Source organism: Neomonachus schauinslandi, chromosome 8 (genome assembly GCF_002201575.2).
Source record: "Neomonachus schauinslandi chromosome 8, ASM220157v2, whole genome shotgun sequence".
Lineage (NCBI taxonomy): Eukaryota > Metazoa > Chordata > Mammalia > Carnivora > Phocidae > Neomonachus > Neomonachus schauinslandi.
Genome location: NC_058410.1, coordinates 114,950,474 through 114,963,780, shown reverse-complemented (window position 1 = coordinate 114,963,780; position 13,307 = coordinate 114,950,474).

Here is a 13,307-nt window from a genome sequence, read left to right as displayed (position 1 = left end):
AACCCATTCATTCATTCACTCATTCATTTGTTTATTCACTTACTCATGTTCATTAGCTGATGCATAGCTACTGAGCTTACAGTGTGGGCAAGTCACAGGGGATACATCTAGAGGGACGTGGGACAGGACACTAGGAGGGAGGAGCCAAGATTGGGGAACAGATAAGCAAGCTCAGTGGAAAGTCAGAGCCACCCATGCCTTAGTGGAGGGCTGTGGAAGCACCCAGCAAGGCAAGTCAGAGAGGGCTTCCGGGAGGAGGTGCGGTCTGGCTCTCCAGGCCAGGGATGGAGGGAACTTCAGAGAACCCTGTGGAAAAGGACCTGAGGCTTGCGGGGGGCCCCCCCACCCTGCGTGCAGGGCCCGTGCTCGCTGTGATGGATGCAGGCCCGTGATGCAGCGGTGCTCAGGAAGGACTGGTGGCTCACTCTCCCAGGCCCAGAGCGGGGCCGGCCAGCAACAGCTAGCTCTCCAACAGTCCCTGAAGGATGGAGGCCATGAGGTACCCACGCTTGGCTCCTCCACCTCCATGAGTCCCAGGACGACCACACAGCTGACCTCTCGGCTTCCTCCCCGTCCTGCCAGGCGGGTTGAGGGATGTCCCCGGAGGGCAGGGCCTGGCTCTTCCTTTCTCTGGATCACCTCAGAAAGGCACAAACCCCTGCTTCCCCCATCCTGTCAGATGAGGGCGTCTGAGATACTGTTCATTGCTGTTTTCTGACTTCAAGGAACCGAGTGGCTGCCCACAGTGAGAGTATTCTAGGGCTGCAGGAAGATTCCAAGGCCTTCAGCACTAGCCCCCTCACCTTAACTGATGCCCAGATTCTCCTACATCCGGTTGGACCTTTCACCCGGGAGAGCCCCGTGCTTGCCAGTTATGGTCACCGGCACCTTGGTGAGGATGCGTTTCCACAGTCAGTCCCCAGAAAAAGTGGAAGTAGGGTGGGCCAGAGATAACACAAAGTCCTAAAATGGCTACCAGCCCAGCCCTCCAGGGTCGATAAAAAGAAAGACCCCTGATGTCCCAGGCAGGACCTCCTCCAGAATGCCCTGCACACCCCACCCCCTGCCTGGCAGGCCGCTTTCCTCTCAGAATCCCATGCCCTTCTCAGCACTGCAACGCAGTGGTAATATTGGCCAGTGCTCAGGGAGCACCTACTAGGTGCTCGGCACTGTGGACACCCAGGAGATAAGGTATTCATCATCTGTTAAGTACTATAACATGGGTAAGTACAGGAGTACCCCCCAGAGGTGCTTTTTCAATGGACGGGGTGTCAGAGATAGCTAGTCACCCCCAATGACCATTCTCCCGATTTCCTCAGTAAACAAGCCCCTAATTTTTAACTGGGAACTTGGCTACCTCGAATGAAGACTATCCTGACTCCTTTGCAGCCAGACTGTGGTGACCAAGTAGAAGTGTCGTGTGTCGGTTTCTAACAATATTTCTTAAAGGTAAACTGCCTTGTGTCATTTGCCCCCTTCTTCTTGATCCTGCCTCCATCTTGCTGCCCGGAATGCAGCTGTGATGGCTGGAATTCTGATTGCCATCTTGGACCATGATGACAAGCTAGTGGATCAGTGAGCTGGAACGAGCCCAGGTCTCGAGGACTGCATAAAACCTCCATACTGGCTCTGGACTGCCTGTCTCAGGAATTTTATGAGAGAAATAGACCTTATGCTTTTGTTAGGTGTGGTCTTTAATATTCAAAGCCAAGTCAGATCCTAGCTGAGACAGACAAGAAGATAGACAAGCAGATGAAGATAGTACACTCTTATAGCCAGAAATGATATCTCACTGCTGGGTGGCATTGAGAAGGCACCTGGTCATGCCACGAAAAACCTTGGCCTTGGGAAGGCTGCCCCTTGAATGCTGGGTATAGCCTTGCTCTGGGTGCATGGGAACACTTCATAGGTCTCTCCAGGGATGGGCGGATTTGAATAGATGGACCAGGCTAAGCTGAGCTGAGGGTGGACCTGCCCAAGCCTAGAGTAGGTGCCTCTGGAAGCTGGGAAGCTCCAAGAGGGAACAAAGGAGGGGACTTTCCATCTGCTCAGCTGGGGCTCACGTGGGCTAAGGTGCTAAGAGGCTCCTGGGAGAGACATCAGTGGTGGGCTCAAGGCAGATTTGGTGCCCACCCAGGACACTCTGTTGGGTTCCAGGGGAAGGGAGGGCCAATTATAAACTATCTTAACCCATGAAGGGACTCTAGAGGACACACACCCCCTCAATACCTTGATCCATCCAGAATAGTGTTGTGACGTTATGTGCTCAGGATTTGACCCAAATGCACAACCAGGTTCCGTCACCTACCAGCTTCATGACCTGGGCCGAGTATCTGAAGCCTGCTGAACCCCCCGCTCCCCATCCCCAGAGAACTCTCAGAGCTGCTGTGGGAAGAGAGATAATATTGGTGAAAGTGTCCAGTGAACCGAGACACCCTGTCCTGATGCCTTGCTGGCCACCAACCACATGTCACCAGTCTGACGTGTGTCATCTAGCTCCGCATAGCAACCTCTCTAGGTAGATGTTACTCTGCCCATTTTTAGGTAAAGAAATTGAGGCCAGAATGTTGAAAATGTCTTGCCCAAGGTCATGCTGGGAAGCAGACTCAAACTCAAATTTGGAGTTTCTTTGACTGTCCCGTGCCTGATAAGACACGGTTATTATCCCTTGTCCCCTCAGGGTCAAGTCCCAGGTTCCTGGCATGGGTCACTGGGTCCACTGGGCCACAGTCCAGCCCCCACCCCAGGCTGGTCTCCTCCTCAACCCTCCTCTGGCCAGCTCCCATCAGGTGAAATGTACCCTCTCTTCTTCTCCCTCCGTCCACATACCACCCATCCGTTGTGGGCACCCTCCAGACCTGGGGGCTGGCACACCACTCACATTGGCCTGAGGTCACTTCTTCCTGGGACTTTTCTCTGACCCACCACGATGGCATATTCTCTCTTGCACTGGGGTTTCTGAGCCCCGGCCCCAGTGAGGTATGCTATGACAGCCCGCAAGACCAGCCCCAGCAGGAGCCTTTGCTGAGCGAACATCTGGATGAACCAGTAACATCCTTTGTCTGTTGTTCAGATGGATATGAGCTGAGTTTCTTCTTCTTGGGATTACTCCCCATCCTTCAAGCCCCATCTCAAGAGCAATCATCTCCACAAAGCTTTCTCGTGTTCCCTCCAGCCCTCATAGACCCCCCATTTCCCATTTCTTTGTGCTCTCATGTCTCCCAGTGGTTCTTTTCTCCCTAAGCTTCTAACTCGTCTAGGGCAGGGACCCTGGAGCTGTGGCAGGACGGGAACCCGCACACAGATTATGAGCCCTCTCCCGGGGCGCTCCTGCCCGCCGCTCACCTATCACCCGTCCGAGAGGACAGTGCCCAATGGGGGCAGGGCCCATTTACTGGTGGGGTGCCGACGAGCCAGCTCAGGCCCCCTCTGGGCCTCCCTCACCTCCTCTGTGGAGTAGAGATAATACTTGCCGTGCTGACCCTGTGGACAGGGCACTGTGATGAGTGAATGTCAGCTGACAATGGGAGTTGGGAGTACTTTGGAAAGGGCAGTCGGTCTTGGTCGGTTGGTTGGTCACCTTCCTAGCTTTCTTCCTGTCCCCATCTCTCTGTTCCCCCATCGTCCCACTTGGGTCCTCCTAGGAGCTGCAGCCTTGGGGGTGATGGCAGGGTCAAGGCTGGGCTTCATGCCAGCCACAGAGAGAGGGGGCTGCCCCTGCCCAGTTGACACAAGGCCCTGCTCTCTGTCCCAGGCTCCAGCTCTGAGAAGGTGGGGAGAACTCGGGGGAGGACTGCCCTGCTGAAGTGTGAAAAGCCTGGTGCTGGTCACCCAGATGGGACCGCAGGGGCGGATGGGCAGGAAGCCTGGTCTGCGGGGCCCCACAGACCATGCAGTCCTCATGGCACAGAGGAAGACCCTAAGACCAGAGAGGCTAGGGAACAGACCCAAGGACACACAGCAGGGCTGGGATAGGAGTCCAGCCTCCAACCCATGCTTCTATGTGGTGTGTGCTAGCTCATCTAATCTTAGTAAGTCCAGCACCTGAGGGCCCCGTTGGCCTTCTCCTCCACAGTTGAGGAACAGAGCCTCCTTAGATCTCGCCAAAGTCAAGGCTAGAAAGTAGCAGAGGCAGGATTCAGGCCGGTCTGTTGGCGTCTTTCCAGGATACCATGCCGCAGCCAAATGGTGGACAAGGGGACCAGGACTAGCTTGGGGTGGCAGCTGTGTTCTCAGGGACTACATAACTAGGCATTTCTACCAACTGGCACATGGAGGGTGCCACTTGGGTCCAGGGGTGGCCGCTGGGCCCCCCTGAGCCATGACATGTTTTTCTGTTCAGACCGGCATGCGTTTCTCGGGCACCTACTCTATGCCAGGCCCTGACTGGGGGGAGGATGGCCAGAAACGGTCTGTCCTCAAGGAGCTCATGGACTGGTGGCTGCAGCAACTTGGCGTCTCTGTCTCAGAGGGCCCCGATGCCCCCCAGCATCCCTCCAAAAGCTAGCCATCTGGGGGATTACTGGTTTCTCAAACACCTATTACCTGCAGTCAGCTGTGGTGCGTGACTCTCTCCGTTCCAGGAGCCCGAGGCCTTCCCTGCTTGGGGCGTGCTTCCCCAGGCCCTGGGCTTCCTCACCAATGCCATTTCCTGTTCTTCTTCAGACTGACCCCTCGGAAAGAGACCCAGGCCCCTAGGGGGAAGCTGGGTAGACAGGCAAATCTTCCGTGTCCAAGGCTTGCTTGTATACTGCCCTCTTCCCTGTGGCTTCACACACCCACCCCCATCACCCATTCACACCCGGGATACCATCAGAGGAGGCCTCATCCCTGCCCAGGGCCCCAGCACAGCCCTCAGGGGCCCCAGAGTTTCCCTGTGAACTGAGCCAGAGTGGGCTCTCACCAGAGGTGGCCTCCAAGCCTGAGGAACCTGGCAGGCCTCTCTGGGGGCAGACACACATACACACGGCATCCTCCCTACTGGCTCATCCCTGTGATGGTAGAGCAGGGTGGTGTCCCAAGGGACACCCTCGATCTTGGCCTGGTCTCTGCCCCATTAATCCATTCACTCTACACATTCGTGGCCTCCGGGCCTGCACCGGGCCAGGCACGGTTCACTGGGATACAGCAGCGGGTTTCACCGGGTTCACATTCTAGAGGGGAAAGACAGAGTCAACAGTAAAAGTAATAAATGAGGGGGCGCCTGGGTGGCTCAATTGGTTAAGCGACTGCCTTCGGCTCGGGTCACGATCTTGGAGTCCCGGGATCGGCCCCTCCCCTCAGCAGGGAGTCTGCTTCTCCCTCTGACCCTCCTCCTTCTCATGCTCTCTGTCTCTCATTCTCTCTCTCGCAAATAAATAAAATCTTAAAAAAAAAAAAGTAATAAACGAGTACATTATATAGTACTCCAGAAGGTGACAAACGCCACGAAAAATAGGGCCAAGGATGTCAGGAGTGCTGGGTGGGGCATTGGGAGCAGCATTAAATTCAGTGGTTGGGGCGGATCCCCTTGAGAAGGTGGGATTTGAGCAAACACATGAAGGAGGGAAAGGCATGAGCGCCGCGGTTACCTGTAAGCGTTCTAGGCCCCAAAGCTTGAGCAAAGGCCCTGAGGTGGGCTTGTGCTCAGTATGCTTGTGGAGCCAGCAGGGGGCCGGTATGGTTGGGACAGAAAGAGAAAGCAGTGGAGGGAGATGAGGCCTGGGAGGCGGTGTGGATGGAGCCAGACTTCAGGGCCTCGAAGCCCCCGCCCCTTCATTTCCCGAGTCCTCCCTGCCAACCACCCCACTTACCTGGGCTCACCGTGACCTAGCTGCCATGCCCACGGCTGTACAGCGTTAATTTTTTTTTTTAGATTTTTTTTTTTTATTTGAGAGAGAGAATGAGAGAGAGAGAGCATGAGAGGGGGGAGGGTCAGAGGGAGAAGCAGACTCCTCGCTGAGCAGGGAGCCCGATGCGGGACTCGATCCCGGGACTCCAGGATCATGACCTGAGCCGAAGGCAGTCGCTTAACCAACTGAGCCACCCAGGCGCCCCTGTACAGCGTTAATTTATTTAATCTCCTTAACGGCCCTCTCATGAGCATGCCTACTTTAACCTCAGGGAGGGAACTGAGGCACAGAGAGGGAAGCAGCCTACAGGGTGAGGTGTGGGGCCAGGATCTGGAGCATGCCCCGCTCTCAGCCAACGCCGGGCCCCTCCCCGCTCAGGTGCAGTGCGTCAGGTGTCCCTCGGGCCCGCGCCAGAGTGCCAGGTGCACCCCCGGCCCGCCGTCGTGGGGGGTGGAGATGGAGGGGCCGCGTCACTGCCCACACCTAGAGCCGCCTTTTCCCCCATTAGCGCAGAGCCAGCAGGGCCTTACAAAACCGCAGTCCCAGATAAGAGCACAATCGGAACCTGTTTTGCTCCGCGGCCGGCCGTGGGGCTAGGCGGCGGGGGGTGGGAGGCAGGGGGAGGCAGGGGGAGGCCGTTGGCAGCACCGGGGCCCTGCTATCAGCAGCCCTGCCCACCCCTTCCCCATTAGCCCCTTTGAAATTTACCCACCTTATCGGGTGCAGGCTTGCCGAGGGCCAGCTCGAATGCCTTTGTCAGGCTGCGGAAGGCTGCCTTCCGCCTGGCCCGGCCTCGGCCGTGACCATGTGGGGGGACCCGGGTAAGAAGGAGGACCTGGCTATCAGACACCGAGGGGGCTCCTCGCGCAGACCGCCTGGAGGGCGGGGGGCTCCTCGTGCAGACCGCCTGGAGGGCGGGCCCCTCCCCTCTCCTCCCCTCTCCTCCCCTCCCCTCCCCTCCCGCGCCGACTCCCCTGCCCTCACCACGCGCCCCTGCACCGAGCTGGCAGGACCCTGCGCCCGCATCCTTTCCTCCAGACTTCTCAGTGGTTCTCCTCCTCCTCCTGGCCCTCCTCAGCACCCCGTGCCTGACCCCCCAGGCACACCCTCAGCAAATGTTTATTGAGCACCTACTAGGCCAGGTGCTGGGGCGCAGCGGGGCAGACCGACCAATCTCACTCTCCTGTGGAGCTGACGTTCGCAGGCTGGGAGAGATGATAAATAAACACAAATAAGTAGGACACAGAGTGTGTCAGAAGGTGGTAATTGCTGCTATGGGGCAAAAGTAAAGCAGAGACACGGGGATGTGTTGGGGCAATTTTAGGTGTGTGCGTGTGAGGGGGCTGTGGGGTCAGGGGAAAGCCTGTCTGGAACGGGGACGCTTGACTCTAGATCTGAAGGATTCTCCCTTGCTCCCTCTCTATGGGGTTAGAACCACAAACACGGAAGGGCAGCGCCAGGAGGATAGAGATCAACCAGTCCTACAGACTCCTTTTTTTACTGAGGCTCAGGGCAGTGAAGGGCTCAAGGTCACACAGCACAACAGCAGCAAAGCCCAGCAAGAGTTGGAGCCCAGGCAGGACGCTTCCCCCTATTCTAGCCTCCCCTCGCTGGGGTACCGCCAGGACCCTGGGCAGGACAGTATGGCCATTGCTGGGCAGCTCTGGGGAGTGGGCTAAGCCTGCGAGGGCAGATGTTCACGGTGGTTGACTCTGCTTTTTGCAGCCTAGGGCCTGCCAGGTCTTCTCGGAGGATGAGTCTTGCCCCCTGCCCAGAGTCATGGTCCTCCTGCCCCCTCACCCAGCCCGTGTACTCCCCGTCGGTCTGTGGATGCCTAAGTGCACCAGTTGTCTGACCTCAAGGGATTGTTCTTCTAGGAGACGCTCCTTCCTACCACCCTACCCCCTCACTCCCAACACACACCTGCTCTCCTGCAAAGGGGAAGGGGTGAGTGGCCTGGAAGTGGGGAGGGAGCAGTGGCTGCATCTGCGGGCAGGTAGCATGTGGGGTCCTGGGGCCCGAATGCGGATGCGCAGACTTGTGCCAGACGGGCTCTGAGGAGACAGGCGACAGAACAGATGCTGAAGGTGGCTCACGCTAGCAGGCTGCTGGGTGGACCATCCCTGGTGGGTCCTGGGCTTTCGGGGCTTCAGAGGCCCTCAGGGCACAGTTTGGATTGGGCTGAAGAAGCCCAAGGCAGCTGGGTTGCTGGGGAAGAGCGCTGAGTCTGGAGACAAGTTCAAATTCCAGCTCTGCTGCATTCTCACTGTGTGACCTTGGGCCAGTCACTTTCCCTCTGGGCCTTTTTCTTTTCTCAGTAAAAGGGGAACAAGGCTGGGGCGCCTGGGTGGCTCAGTCATTAAGCGTCCGCCTTCGGCTCAGGTCATGATCCCAGGGTCCTGGGATCGAGCCCCACATCGGGCTCCCTGCTCGGCGGGGAGTCCGCTTCTCCCTCTCCCACTCTCCCTGCTTGTGTTCCCTCTCTTGCTGTGTCTCTCTCTGTCAAATAAATAAATAAAATCTTTAAAAAGGGGGGGAACAAGGCTTTGTTTTCAAAGGGATGTCAGAAGGAGCAAATGAGAAGACAGGAAGTAGGAGTGCCTGGCATGCGGGTAGCCTGTCCTCAGTGGGCTCTCTTCCCTGCAGGGACTTCGTTGTCACTCAGCTAGACAATGGCCAGGGTATAGGGAGCACTCAGCATGTGCCAAGTACTGCAGAGGCTTTTTTTTTTTTAAAGACCCACATTAATTGGATTTACCATAATCCTGGGTTTACAACACACACTCATCATGCATGCATGGCCCTCTCTTAATTTTTATCATATAATGAACACTGTGAACCCACCGCCAACCCAGGACCAAAGTTATTATGAACAGTGCTACATGTATTAACTCACTTATTTCTCACATCAGTCCTATTGTTTAGCTCTGAATTGTCCCCATTTTACAGATGAGGAAACTGAGGCACAATTGAGGGCTTAGGGCACCTGCTCCACTGGGCAATGCTGGAGATGCATTGGGGGTATTCTTCCAGTTGACTTCCTTTTCTGGGTTCCAGGAAGGCAGAGCTCTGGACAATGATGTCATCACAGGACCCCTGCCCTGGTCCTGCCAGGCTGGCTAGCTCAGCTGAGGGGATTACAGCCACAGGCCAGCTCCCTCCCCTTGCAGGGCCCCATCTGCCAAGGAGGGTGGGGGGAGCTGTGAGGAGCAGCCTGCCTGGTCTGGGGGCTCCCTGCTTACCTGGGGCTCTCCTGGCCCCTTCTTGGCCCCCAGGGGTCCCCCTAGCCCAGCTCAATGACACAAAAGCCTGGTGCTCCTAACCACTCTCCTATCCTCTTTCTTGGTGGTGCCCAAGAATGAATGAAAGAAATTAAGTGAATGAATGAATGGGGATGCTAGAAGAGGGAGAAGGGTATTACAAAGAAAGATGGAGGTGGGGGGCGCCTGGGTGGCTCAGTTGGTTAAGCGACTGCCTTCGGCTCAGGTCATGATCCTGGAGTCCTGGGATCGAGTCCCGCATCGGGCTCCCTGCTTGGCGGGGAGTCTGCTTCTCCCTCTGACCCTCCCCCCTCTCATGTACTCACTCTCTCTCATTCTCTCTCTCTCTCAAATAAATAAATAAAATCTTAAAAAAAAAAAAAAAAAAAAAAGATGGAGGTGGGAGGGGTGGGAAGTGGGCAAGGTGGGACTCAGCATTGAAAGGTGCCCCTTTGTCAGCTGCCTCACTCAGGGAACCCCGGGGAACCCCTTCGGTAGTGTGGATTGGACCTTCCCAACCTACTGCCTCTGCCCTGACCTGAGTCCTGCTCCCTCCCCCATGGTGACTTCCCAGATGCCAGGACAGTCCCAGAGTTCCCAGGAACCTCTCAAAGCTAACACAGCTGAAGTTGCTCCAGGGAGCTGGGGTGTGGGCGGGACACCTGGGCTGGGCGGTGGCAGCCCTGGGAAATGCTTGGTGCCCTCGCCTGCTGCCAGGAATGGCCAGGCCCCGACAGAGGCTTGGGGAGGGTTTGGCAGAGTCAGGGGTAGGCTGAGATTGGGAACTTTTTCAGCAGTGTCTAGATGCACTGCTGGGTGCAGGAGCTTCCTTCCTCACATGCGTGGGTCCTGACCTATATGGGGAACTGGTCACTCTTGCGAATCTACTAAAAGCTATGGACTCCCCACCTCTGAAAACACACACACACACACACACACACACACCAATTCCAGGGGCTCACAGACCCTCTGAAGCCTCTCCATGAACCCCAGATTAAGAGTCCCCGTTGTGGATGGAGGGTAATATGCCGGCAGGACTGCCTGATTCATGGCCAGCTCACAGCAAAACATGTGGCATATAATAAGTGCTTGATATGTGTTTGTTTCCACAAATCAACGGACATCAACTTGTTGGATGAAGGAAAAGGGAGCTGCGGGGACACACATACTGGATCAGAGTCAGAGTCGGGGAAAGGGAAGGAAAGTGGGGGTGGTGGAGGCTGTTACTCCGCTGCTTACAATCCTCCCATGGCTTCCCATGGCCCTCAGAGAAAGTGGAAGGCGTATAGGGGGCCTGGGAGGCTCTGCTGGATCTGCCCCAGTTGCTCATCTCGCTTCTGCTTGCAACCACACGTGCAGACTCAGCCCTAGGCGCTGCCAGGAGCTCTCCCTAAACATCTGCTTATTCCAGCATTTACTGAGCATCTGTTGCATGCCACCCTGTTTTAGACACTTGGGGTACAACAGTGAACAAAACAGGCCTTGCCCTTGTGAGGCTGACAGTGGCTCTTGCTTCCCGACTTGCTACATGCACTTGTACTTTCCAGAATCCATGAGCATCATCTCCTCTAAGAATCATTCCCTGAACCCACCATTCTGAGATGACAGCACATATCCCACCTTACCAAATAGTCCTTCTCCTGCTCTCTCCTGCACTGGGAGAGCAGTCCTTCGAGACAGGGCTTTGTCTAATTTGCCCGGCACAGAGCTGTGCATGGAGTAAAGGGATGGATGCATGGATGGATGGATGCATGGATGCATGGATGCGTGGATGGATGGATGGATGGATGGATGGATGGATGGATGGATGCATGGATGCATAGATGGATGGACGGATGGATGCATGGATGGATGGATGCATGGATGGATGGATGGATGCATGGATGCATGGATGGATGGATAAATGCATGGATGCATGGATGGATGGATGGATGCATGCATGGATGGATGCATGGATGCATGGATGGATGCATGGATGGATGATGCATGGATGGATGGATGCATGGATGGATGGATGGATGCATGGATGGATGGATGGATGCATGGATGCATGGATGGATGCATGGATGCATGGATGCATGGATGGATGGATGGACGGATGGATGCATGGATGGATGATGGATGCATGGATGGATGCATGGATGATGCATGGATGCATGGATGCATGGATGGATGCATGGATACATGGATGGATGGATGGTTCTGTTGGGACTGGAGCTATCAACCAGGAAGTGAGAGGGGAATGGGGGCAGGGCAGGGGTAGGCCTGGGAATGTCCCTGGGGAGGACAGAAGGTGTGGGGAGGGTGCAGGGCTGGGTTCCCTCCTCTTGGTTCCCGTGTGGACAACAATGGCCATAGCCATGTGGTAAGGAAGGTCAGGGGAGGGGTGACAGAGAATAGGATTTGTTTCCTCATCTGGGGTTTCCAGCCACTCTCACCACTCTCACCGCACCCTGGGGCTCCAGTCACAGGCACCCTTCCCCTGAAGGGACTTAAGCCCTGCCTAGCAGGGAGGGTTGGAGGACGGGTGGGCAGTGCAAGACCACCTGTGTGGGGCCTCTGGGGGAGGGGGACATTGACTCTTACCTTCCTGGGTGGGGACCTTCGTGTCACCAGCTCCAGGAGGGGCTGAGACTCAGGGCTCTAAGTCAGAACTCAAGACAGCCCCAGAGAGAATATGGGGGCTGCCCAGAGTCACACAGTGGGCCAGGGCTTGACTCATGGCCTCTGCTGTCTTCATGCTCGGCCCGGGCCTACCCAAGCTCTGCCAAACCAATGTGGGGCTTCTTTGAGGATCGCCCCCCCCCAATGGAGGGGCAAGCCAGGCCTGCCTCTGAGGGTCCCAACCCAGTAAAGGGGCCAGGCCTATCCCCGGGACACCAGGGGCCAGCAGAAACAGGACAGAGGCCTTGCGGGGAGGGGATCTATCCCTCTCCTTCCCACCATCCCAGCACCGTGACTGCCTCCCCACTTCCTTCAACACGAAGGCTGCCCCTCTCCCTTGGCTGCCATCCTGGAGGAGGGGGAAGGAGAGAGGGAGAGAGCAGAGAGGCTGGGGAGGGGTCCAGTCCCCCCGTGTGCGAGGACTGTAAAATGGGAGGGGTGTGGTGTGAACGCAGCCTGCCTCTGCTTCACAGAACCATGGATCTCAGAGATAGAAGGAGCCTCCGGCTGAACTAGTCTAATGATTCGTTTTTTTAAGGGAATGCAGCAGAGGCCCAGAGAGGAAAGGGACTCGCTGAAGGTCACACAGCACTGTAACTGCTCAGCTTATGGAGTGTTTGCTCTAGTACCAGGCATTCTCCCCTGCTCTTTACACATATTAACTCTTGCCTGAATCCTTCCAGCAACCTTATGAGGCAGGTGCACTATTACAATCCCCATTTTACAGACGGAGAAACTGAGGTACAGAGAGGTCAAGGAGGTTGCCTGGAGTCAACAGGTTGAGCAGGAGGGCTGATCCTTGAGCCCAGGCAGCCTGGCTCCAGTGCCTCGTGCAGAATCCCATGCTTTGTTGCCTCTTGCTATAGTTACCAACTAGGAGTCTTGGTCTGTCCTTGGCTTTTGCCTGCTGTGTGGCTTCTGAATTGAAGATTCATGGATGGATCCATGCATCCATGCATCCATGCATCCATGCATCTCACAGTCTCTGTGCATGGACACTAATAAATATACTAATAACGTTACTATTTGCATTTATTGGACACTTTCTATGACCTAAGCCCTGTGAACAAATCCCTTTTCTACATAACGTCATTCATTCTCACAATAATCCTATGGGGTAGGTATCATAATCTCCATTTGCAGACGAGGAAGCTGAGGCCCAGAGAAGTGAATTAACTTGCCAGGACACACAGCCAGTAGGAAACAGCAGGATGCAAAGCCAGCCAAGCCCACGCTGATCATGACCCTGTCCTGCCTGTACTCGGGCTGGGCGGGACGAGGGGTCTCCGTCAGTCCCAGGAAGGTCTTTCAGTCCAGCCCCTCCGTCCACCTTTGGAGGCCTCTGGCCGTGTGTGCCCTTCGCTGGACGCAGCAGCCCTCCCGCCCCGCTGATGACCCTTGCCCCCTTCTGCCACCTGACGCCACGCCTGCGTCACTGCATCCCCGCGCCCAGGCTGGGACACGGTTGGCAGCAGCTGCAGGAAGCAGGACTCCCCCAGCATCTCAGGTGTCACTCATAAGCCCTCTCCCTGCTCTGCTCGCTCCTTCTTTA